This window comes from Alosa alosa, chromosome 24 (assembly GCF_017589495.1).
Source record: "Alosa alosa isolate M-15738 ecotype Scorff River chromosome 24, AALO_Geno_1.1, whole genome shotgun sequence".
Classification (NCBI taxonomy): Eukaryota; Metazoa; Chordata; class Actinopteri; order Clupeiformes; family Clupeidae; genus Alosa; species Alosa alosa.
Genome location: NC_063212.1, coordinates 18,099,565 through 18,110,984, shown reverse-complemented (window position 1 = coordinate 18,110,984; position 11,420 = coordinate 18,099,565).

The window sequence follows — 11,420 nt, the reverse complement described above, 5'->3', positions numbered from 1 at the left end:
CTACGTTTATCTATGGCTGACCGTTTTTACGTTTAGAAAGTAGGCTACGCATGTTCTTTCATAGCGCAAAACGACCTGTCCCTCACCATATCGCAACCTCTTGTCAACCTTATACAATCTGTTGCTGAAGACAAAAGCACCCTCTCCAGATTGCCGTTATCAAATGCACAGACCTCCTGGATGAGCACACACTGCTCATTGGAAAACTGAGTTGTCTGTAAAACTCAAAATTACCATGTTTTCATTAAATGCGGATGAGGCAACAAATGGAAATATGAACAATATCTAGAATGTTCTGATTCGTTATTTTGATGAGGAAATGGGAAGTCTTGCAAACTTGATTTTATAGATTTTACTTGGTGTTGAATTGCATATTAACAAGAAAAAAAGTTAAAGTGTAAGTTAAAGCTTTTCTACTATATTGCTGCAGTAGAAAAGAACAGCAATGGCTGATCAGCAATGGTCAGGGATAGTACTAAAATATATTTTTGTTCATCAGGAAAACTCAATCTCAATCAAGAACACTCTCAATTCGCCTTATTCACATGGCGGCCACTGGCGGCTAAAACGAGGCTACAGGGTACACAAACCATAGGATTGTTATGTTCTATGCATTCACCTGTAGGTGGCATTAATTATATAGTAAGTGTACCCTGTAGCCTCGTTTTGGTTTAAACAATGGCCGCTGTGTGAATAAGGCGAATACTCCCTTTACTTTGTTGTTTGCATCTTTTTGTACATTAAAAACCAATAAGTCACGACCGCAAAAGGGGTGCTATCTCTATAGGTAGATACGAACAGTGTATGACTTATGGCCTGAAAAAAGTTCAGTCAAACGATTTTTTTTTTCACTTTAATCCCTGCGAACGAAGAGCGGTTGTTTGAATCGGCGTTGGCGTCAACTTTGGAGGAGTTGGACTTGTGATTTTCTTTGAAAGTTGAGCAACACAATGCACTTAAGTCATTCCTTTCGAAGAAGGATGTATTTGCCGTTTTGCCAACCGTCACTGGTAGTGTCTCTCTTTCTCTCTCTCACACACACACACACACACACACACACTCTCACCTGTCTGTTTGTCTATCTGATCCTTTTACCCTTTCTTTTCTTGACACTTACATAGGCTACGGAAGGCCTTACAGACTTTAGCTGGTACTAGCTATGTAAAAGTCTATTAAACTTGATTTAACAGAGATCTCTGCACTTTTATTTGTGCTCTGAATGGGTGTAGACAAGAACTGGCAGAGCAGGCTAGGCCTACACTCAAGCACACTAATAGGCATGAATTGACAGTATTGATATTGAAGTATTATTTTTTAAGCGGACAATTTCAAGAATTTTTGGCACAATTTCTTGTTAAAGAGATCAATCATCAACCTAAAAATGTTTTATAATGCTGTATTGATTATGTGGTCCACTTTTGCACACTACCTTGTAGAATATCTTTGCTTTTTGGCACCAAACCCTATGCTAATACCGGCAATGTGAGGTTTATGGACAAAACACCAAATTTGACCTTTTCTGAATTTGACCTTTGATTTGGGTCCTTCAAAACCTTCAAAAAAATGGACATGTTTTTTTTTACTCTTAAGAACCCCTAGAACAAAGATATAATACTCTCCAAAAATTAACATGCGAATCCCACAAGCCCCCAAATTAGACACATAGGCCCCCCTACTAACTTGTAAGTGTTCACCAGAAGACGCCAGCTTATCTCAGACTGTGTGTGCATGTGTGTGTGTACTGTATGTGTATGCGTGTGCATGTGTTTGTATTGGTGGCTGGTTGAAAGCCTGGAGTGGATTTGGACTGGAGTGAGTCACATAAGTTAGTTATGTCTCACGGTCATATGATTCAGGGAGTGTCACCTCGCCTCACCTGACTAGAGGGGGAAGCAACTTTACCTGAGCACAAGGTCTAATGTGTTGAAGTAATGGTCAGGTGCTCTTTAATACAGCCTTTTGTTTACCCACTTGTCGCATTAGCTTTTGTATAACAATTATTCTTATCGACTTTGACGTGTAATGCATTGTCATGATGGAAACTGAGCGGCAGCATGTGGCTTTGAAAAGTCACAAGCACAGTCTATGGTCACAAGACTTTCTGACTGATACTGTAAATCGGTGCCAAAATAATTAGAAGTGTCACATTTGGATTTAGTTGTTTGTAGTTTAGTTCAGTTTGGTTTAATTGAGTTAAGCTTAGTGCAAAAGTATGGCAATGACAATGATGTAATTTAAGGCAAAAAAGAACCCTAAGTAAAAAAAAAAAAAATGTGTGTCTGGCTATGTCATATTGAAAAATGTCAAATGTTGCCGTGTTTGATTTAAACAGGCTTCAGGTGTAGCATTTCAGCTTTGTTGCCTTTGTGATTCAGGGGAAGAAGAACACTCGCCTTGAGATGTAACACTTGATTAAAGGGGACGATTATTTTTTGTGTATTGTCTTTATTTATAACCACACAATCATAAACAATGATAACAAGATATACTCACTCAAGCATTATTATTATTATTTTTTTTTTTTTACTTTTTCTTCTATATAGTGATGTCTGTATGATAAGGGTTTACAGTCAGAAGTACAAACTCCTGCATCGAGTTCCACACCAGTCCTTGAAGTAATCTTTATAAGAACAGCTATTCCTATGAACCATTACATAATAACAATTAATGTAAAAAAGATAATACTATGTAGCAAGCAAACAAAAAACAAGAAGACTACAACAGTTCACATTAAGAGAATGTTAAACATGTGTCCTTGTTAAAGTGATGGTTCGGAGTAATTTCACCCTAGGGTCCTTTGCACCATGACCCCGAGCCAAACACCCTCCCAGAACCTTTTTTCCCTTGGTCGAACCCTGGTCGAAGTCGCTGTCAGAAACTAATGACGCTCTGCAGTCGTGGATGGAACCAACTTTTATCTCAGAAATTACCCCACTAATAATGCCCTGAATGGTACGAAACTTCTGCAGTAGTACAACTATGACCTTTAGTCCAATAACGAGGCATTAGAATGTTTGTAAGTGCACCAGGAGTTTATTTAAATAAGACTTGACTGATTATCTGCTACTATACCGCTGCGTCGACGTTTCTTCCATGATTTGGGAAAAGCCCGTACGTGGGTGAGGTGACGGAGACCAGGTCTGTGTGGTGCTCTCTGCAGTAATGCAACGCAGCTGTCCAATTTATCATCTCAGAAACCAGATGAAGCTGGTCTGGGGGCAGTAGTGAATACAAAAGAATACAATTTTTGGTCACAAATTTGTATTTACAGGGAACAACAATCACAAGTTTCACTAAGTTATTTGAAATAAGCACTAATGCTAATGCTAATGTGTTACTGTAAGTACTCATCCCTGTCAGTCTGACAAAGTACAAAGACAGAAGACAGAGGCTATGCCCAGTGAGGGGGGTTAGGAAAGAAACTAAGCAGTAGTAGTAGTAGTTGTAATAGTAGTAGTAGAAGTAGTAGTAGTAGTTGTAATAGTAGTAGTAGTAGTAGTAGTAGTAGTAGTAGTAGTTGTAGTAGCCTAGCAGTAGTAGTAGTAGCAGTATCACTTATTACTAAAAACTTACCCAAGTGCAGGCCAGGTGTTGCACCAAATTCTGTGACCTGTCGAATTTTGTGACACTAGAGGGCGCTGTTTCATTGGAGTCTATGAATGTACTGAGCTGTACTGACACACTGATGAGGCAATTCTGTTATGTATGTAATTCTTCTAATACACTTTGCACATCTTTGAAACATGGAACATTGTCTGGGTGTGGATGTATTACTCCACATGCCTGCCTGTGTATCTTCGCTCTCTATACTATCTCTATAGAGTAGAGCTAAAGCCTTCCCCACCACTCCAGTGAAGAGGTGGACTTCAGCAGGACAGGTCACATATGTTGATAGGCCTACTGTCAAATTATGTTACCCCACTATAACTCTGCAGAAATGGACTGATATTGTACATTGTCATTGACATCAGCAAACACTTTATTTACATTATTGACAAACTCCTTGCCATTGTCTGTTAATATACTTTTTGCCACCTCAAATTGATATACAAACTTAAGGAGGCAGTTTGTGACCTCCACAGCATGTTTTTCTGCAGTTACAGTGACATAATTTGACAGTAGCCTATCAAAATATGTGACCTGTCCTGCTGAAGTCCATCTGTTCACAGGAGTGGTGAGGGGTAGGCTTTAGCTCTACTCTAGAATAATACACCCACACCTAGTCAATGATCCATGTTTCAAAAATGTAGCCTACAAAGTTTATTAGAAGAATTATACACATAACAGAATTGCCTCATCAGTGTGTCAGTACAGCTCAGTACATTCATAGACTCCAATAAAACAGCGCCCTCTAGTCACAAAATTTGACAGGTCACAGAATTTGATGCAACACCGGATCTAGGCTGATCAGATTGGGGGGGGGGCAGAAATTTGGAATCCCCTCAGTTTCACCTACAAATGCCTCCGCTTCGGGGCCGTTTTACAACCTCGACCGTGCATTACCTTCTGTGAACAGACCACCGTGTCGTCCATTATCCCTTACATAGTTCCCCGTATGGGCCACCACTATGTAACAAACACTCTCTAATGCTTCCGAAAGCGAGGGCTACAATACGCATCAAAAGGTGCGGGGCGACTATTCCATTACACTATGCTGGCAATCAAAGTAGTGGACATGCGTTAAATAACCAAAAATACAAACATGGATCGTCCTAGCAATAACCCCAGGAAGTTTTACCAAACACGGTTGAATCACACAAGGACACAAACGTTAAACCTCCGTGCTTTATAGAATTATTGTACCGGCGGGAATCTACAGTAGGCCCGCTCCATTCATTCACTCATAAACAAAACAAAGTGCGTGCATCGCGCCACCCAAAATCCCCACAAAACAACCCACAAAACAACTTGTCTAGTATATTGTCCAATAGGTCAAGTCCGTGGAATAACTAAATGTCCGAGCAAACAAAACAATGTCCTTTTAGGAAGTGGCAGCCTCTCCGCGAACGCAAAAAAAAAAAATAAGGAAGGAAACAGCGGTCCGGTTTTAAAAACCCCGCGTCTCACCAGCCTGTCCTTGTTGGTAAACGTCCGTCCAGATGAGTAATCCCCATATAGAAAAAAGGCAAAGTATCCAACAATGTCCTTTAGAACGAAAAAGTGTAATCCGAGACCGTGCGACGATACGCCACACTCACGTAGTCCAACATGTCAAACACATAGGCCTGTTCGCGCTGCACCTACCTAACGTGATAGCAGAGCATAAGAAAACTTTGAACCTGTCCCACGAACGCCTCCCATTGATTGACAGGCCAATTGATGGGAGTTCCTCATTATCAGTATGAAAATCAGTCCTATACCCGTGTGTTTACTTAAGTTCTGGTAGCCTATCTAATGTTCATGACTCACATAATTACTATTATACAAACAGTAACATTCAAAACCATACAAGGAGTACATGCTCAAAATAAAACACATAATTTTAATGGGTGACCATTACAACCAGGTTGTTTTGTTCTTATGACTACAATTGTGAGAGAGACCATGAGAATGAGAATTCATGAGACAGTTATTGTGTGCACATCCCACCTTCTGGCAGGTGCAGGACAAATTAAAACTTACTCAATTGAAAAAATATAATGTCCGCAACACTGCTTTTGACTCCCATATGTTTAAAGGAACCGTATGTAAGATTGTGGCCAAAACTGGTATTGCAATCACTTTCAAATTACTGTAGAACGGTGTATCCCCTCCCCCTCCATCCTGACTGGCAGAGCTGGCAACCCGGATGCCGAAATACTACTGACTTTGTGATTAGTAGATAGGTGGAGGTGGCGCATCAGGCCAAAACACAACATGACAACATCAACATCAGTTGAGGGCTGCAACTTCACTTTTTAAATGACAATATCCTGGACGTACTACTGTTGTCAGTGATATAAGTATTTGAAATGAAAATGATTTCTTAATGTCTAATGACCTATCAGGGCCATTTTATGATTAATTGAAATACATTTCTTACATACGGTTCCTTTAATGCACAACAGGCAATGTTTCGACCCTGCTGGGACTTCCTCAGGCAAAAATTCATGAGAGAGACCATGAGAATTCACTGTTGTTGTTTTTATGTTATTGATGTTTTTTTGATATGCTAAGCAAACCTTTGAAGATTTTTGGACAAATTGACTATATTATTCTTTTAACAATTCGACATACTATAAATATTGCCTTGCAATAATAATTGTTAGAGATGCAATGGAATTTTAGGGCCGATAACGATAACCGATATTTATTGGTTTGTTGTGGCGGGTAACTGAATAAAGCTGCAACTCCTCAGACTGTATCTTATGTCTGTCTACTCTGTTGTGCACAACCTGCTGCAGCAGAAATGAAAGGAGTTAGCCTCGAAGGTTTTAATAACTTATTATGATGACCTGTCTGGAACTGAAGCACGCATGGTTAGCATATTTCTAGGTAATAATACAAAACCCAAGCTAAAGTAATGCAAATATAATACTAAAACACAACTTAGAACTAGGCCTACTTATGTACTCGTCCCACTAACGAGTTTGTTTATTTGTTTCCCCGACCAGCGCGGTTAAGTGCAAACACACCAGCACAAGACGGCTCTAGATAGGTTAAAGAAGGTTAAATGGCGGATCATTCACGAGAGGATTTTGAGATGCACAGATTCCCAAATGAACGCATATCCATAGATTTTGTTAGTGGTGAAATACATTCACACCGCTGACATTATATTGAGAAAAAAGTATAGCCAACCAAGCTCAAGTAGCTCAGTGTAGCCAGACGGACCTTACGTAGGCCTAAATTATTGATAAAAATATTGGCGCAAATTATCAGCCAGAATTCTGTTATCGGACCGATAATAATATTTTCATTTTTTCACTTATCGGCTAATAATATATCGGCCGCCGATATATCGTGCATCCCTAATAATTGTGTCTTATTCTTTCTTATATGATTACATTTCGAAATGTATTCACCTGTGGTACACTAAAAGCATTTCAATTTTATAAGGAAATTAATCCACTTAGAATAACCTTCAAAGTTGTGGTAAAAAAAGATTTTTAACCTAAAATCTTGAAAAGAATACAGGTTCCAGACTTACACAAGCATACATATAAATATGCCAATGGACTTCCTGTGGTCAATAAACTAAAAATAGACACAACATCCTCATTTGTAGCGCATTTGGTTCAAAATTTGAAGCCAAAACCCTTTTTCGGACAGCAGCCATATTGAATTTAGGGAATTTGGGGGGTCCTGATATACCCAATCATAAATGTAAGTATTCCTATGGGTTTCCCATCATCAAAAAAGGTAAAATAGACATGTATGTATTTGTATTTCATCTGGCTTCAAAGCTACAGCCGAATCCTGTTCAGGCGACAACCATTTTGGATTTGGCTGCCATGTTGGTCTCAGGGACCATTGGCTTGGGCGGCCTGGCTAAATCATTTCATTATGCCCTCAGCTGCATCTGTGCCATATTTGGTGCTTGTAGATTAATTTGCACAAACAATGTGGTGTAAGGGCCCATACTACAAAACTGCTTTTTTGGACAGCGGCCATATTAGAATTGGAGGAATAAGGGGTCCAGATGCACCGGGTCATAAATATTAACATTCCTGTGTATTCCCCATGATCAATTAAGCTGAAAAAGATATCAAGTTTGTATTTGTAACTCATGTAGTTCTAAAGTTATAGCCGGAACCCTTTTCGCGCAGCGGCCATTTTGGATTTGGCCGCCATCTTGGCCCCAAGGGTCGCTGACTCCGGCGCCCTAGCTAAATCATTTCAGTATGACCTAAGCTACATCTGTGCCAAATTTAGTGCTTTTAGATGAATTTGCGCGAAAATGTGCTTAAGGCCCCCCACTAATTACATTACATTACATTTGGCTGACGCATTGTTAACCAAAACGACCAACAACATGGTAAACAGTTTAAGTTTTTTAAAGGAATTCTCTCAGCAATTTAGGACAATTTAAAAATGGTAGAGTACAGTAAGAATAAGTGCATCAGTGAGTGCTGTTTTAGTTGAGTGTCAGTTCAAGACGGGTGGTAAGTGCTAGGATCAGCAAGACTTGTTGTAAGTGGTGCTATGAGAGGAGATGTTTTCTAAAGTAAGTGGTGCTATAAGAGGAGATGTTCTCTAAAGAGCTTGGTTTTTAGGAGTTTTTTGAAAATGAAGAGGGATGTCCCTGCCCTTGTAGGAACTTGCAGTGTGTCTCTTACCATCCTCCTCACACATCGGGGCAAGAAAAACATGGCTCTTTGCCTGGGCAGGTTTGACACATTTCCACTTGATTAGAACCCCTTCATTTTTATAACTTTAGATATGGGCATTTTCAGACCAGTAGCCTTTCTCATATTGAAGGTTAATGTGGGCATTTAATCTATGGGTCCCATTATTTTATACCTTAGTGAAACTTGAAATCATGGAACTCCCAGGCTAATATGGTCCATTACTTTGCTTCATTGTTTTGTAAGTAAGGGATAATGTACTGTATAGAACGCCGGTCATTACTGGGAAAATAAGTCCTGACAGGGCGAACCGGTCTTGTTCCGCCCTGAAGGGACTTATTATGACCGCCACGCAGCATAGGCAACTTTCCGTCAAGGATTCCCGGGACACTGAAAGACCAGGGTGCACGAAACTTGGTGATCATGTAGCCCCATAAGGATAGCATGGAACCATTGTTTTTCGTTTTGATCTGTGGCCCCCCGACTGGACTGGACCCCCCGAAATGAGGATAGGGCGGACACAGTTTTCTGTGAATATCTTGAGAACCGTAGGGTTTAGGAAGACCACCTTTTTTTTGTATGTTGATCTTAAGGGGCCATGTCAACCCATTCCATAACTACTCATTTCATGTATAGCGACACCTAGTTAGAAACGAAAAAGTAAAAAAGGGTGTGTTGTAATCAAGAGTATCTGTGACCTAACATGGTCAAAACTGCACGAAATTGGAAGTGTAGGATCATTATGACACCCTCTGAATGCATGCCAAGTTTTGTAGAATTCCTTTCATGGGGGGCCATACAATGAAATAATTTATGATACTGTACACCAACTGGCCTGTAGGTGGCGGGACACAGTTTTCTGTGAATATCTCGAGAACCGTGGGGCCCTAGGAGGACCACCTTTTTGTATGTTGGTCTTAAGGGCCATGTCAACCCATCCCATTACCAATCAATTAATGTATAGCGCCACCTAGTTAAAAATTAAAAAGCAAACAATTAGGTGTTGTAATCACAATATCTCTGGCTGACATGGTCAAAACTGCACAAAAATTGAAAGTGTAGGATCATTATGACATCCTCTGAATGCATGGCCAGTTTTGTGGACTTTTGTTCATGGGGGGGCCATACAATAAATTGATTTATGATACTGTCCACCAACTGCCTGTAGGTGGTCGGGACAGTTTTCTGTGAATATCTCGAGAACCCGTAGGGCCCTAGAGGACCCACCTTTTTGTATGATGGTCTTAAGGTCATGTCAACCCCATCCCATTACACTAATTAATGTATAGTGCCACCTAGTTAAAATAAAAAAGCTAACAATTAGGTGTTGTAATCACAATATCTCTGACTGACATGGTCAAAACTGCACCCAAATTGAAGGTGGGACACAGTTTTCTGTGAATATCTTGAGAACCGTAGGGTTTAGGAAGACCACCTTTTTTTTGTATGTTGATCTTAAGGGGCCATGTCAACCCATTCCATAACTACTCATTTCATGTATAGCGCCACCTAGTTAGAAACGAAAAAGTAAAAACGAGGTGTTGTAATCGCAGGTATCTGTGACCTAACATGGTCAAAACTGCACGAAATTGGAAGTGTAGGATCATTATGACACCCTCTGAATGCATGCCAAGTTTTGTAGAATTCCTTTCATGGGGGGCCATACAATGAAATAATTTATGATACTGTACACCAACTGGCCTGTAGGTGGCCGGACACAGTTTTCTGTGAATATCTCGAGAACCGTAGGGCCTAGGAGGACCACCTTTTTTGTATGTTGGTCTTAAGGGGCCATGTCAACCCATCCCATTACCAATCAATTAATGTATAGCGCCACCTAGTTAAAAATTAAAAAGCAAACAATTAGGTGTTGTAATCACAATATCTCTGGCTGACATGGTCAAAACTGCACAAAATTGAAAGTGTAGGATCATTATGACACCCTCTGAATGCATGGCCAGTTTTGTGGACTTTCGTTCATGGGGGGCCATACAATAAATTGATTTATGATACTGTCCACCAACTGGCCTGTAGGTGGCCGGACACAGTTTTCTGTGAATATCTCGAGAACCGTAGGGCCTAGGAGGACCACCTTTTTTTTGTATGATGGTCTTAAGGGGCCATGTCAACCCATCCCATTACCACTCAATTAATGTATAGCGCCACCTAGTTAAAAATTAAAAAGCGAACAATTAGGTGTTGTAATCACAATATCTCTGACTGACATGGTCAAAACTGCACGAAATTGAAGGTGTAGGATCATTATGACACCCTCTGAAAGCATGCCACATTTCATGGACTTTTGTTCATTGGGGGGCCATACAATACATTGATTTATGTGTACATTTAGTGACCGTACACCAACAGAGTTCTCTGTGAATATCTTGAGAACCGTAGGGCCTAGGATGACCAATTTTTTGCGTATGTTTGCCTCCAGGGGTCATGTTAACCCAATCCATATGCACACATGTGCATAAACAGATATTCACACACACACATACATTCACATCATACGTTTGACACATACACACACAGTAGACATATGTACGCATGCATGCACATGCACACACACACACACACACACACACACACATACACACACACATGCACACAATTCAAGAATTTCTCAGAATTATGAACAGGCAAGATGGGGGTGGGGTTGTATAAAATGTATTTTACATGTGAAATCTATGAACTAATCATGTTTTGGTACTTGTTGTCTAGCAGATACCAGTGAGAATTGAGTGTGCATAATGCAATTCAGTGAAACAGTTAGAATCATATATGCCTTTCACCTTTTGTTTTTAGTCAGCAGCCAGACCAGCAGATACCCTGACTGGATCCTGCTGGAAGTGGTGTTGGTGGCTGGCCAGTAGGTGGCACTCTTCCCTGTGGCCAAAAGCCACCAAACAAATATCAATCCCAATGTCCTATTGCAGTGACAGGGACACTGTACTGCAGGAGATGTTTTCCTTTGCATGAATGTTAAATTGAGGTCCTGACTCACCATGGTTGTTAAAGATCCCATGGCACTTATCGCAAAGAGTAGGTGGTTCCCTGATTTACTTTATTTATGTACACATACATAAAGACACACACACATGCATACACACATAAAAACACACAAACACACAAAGACATGTAAACACACAC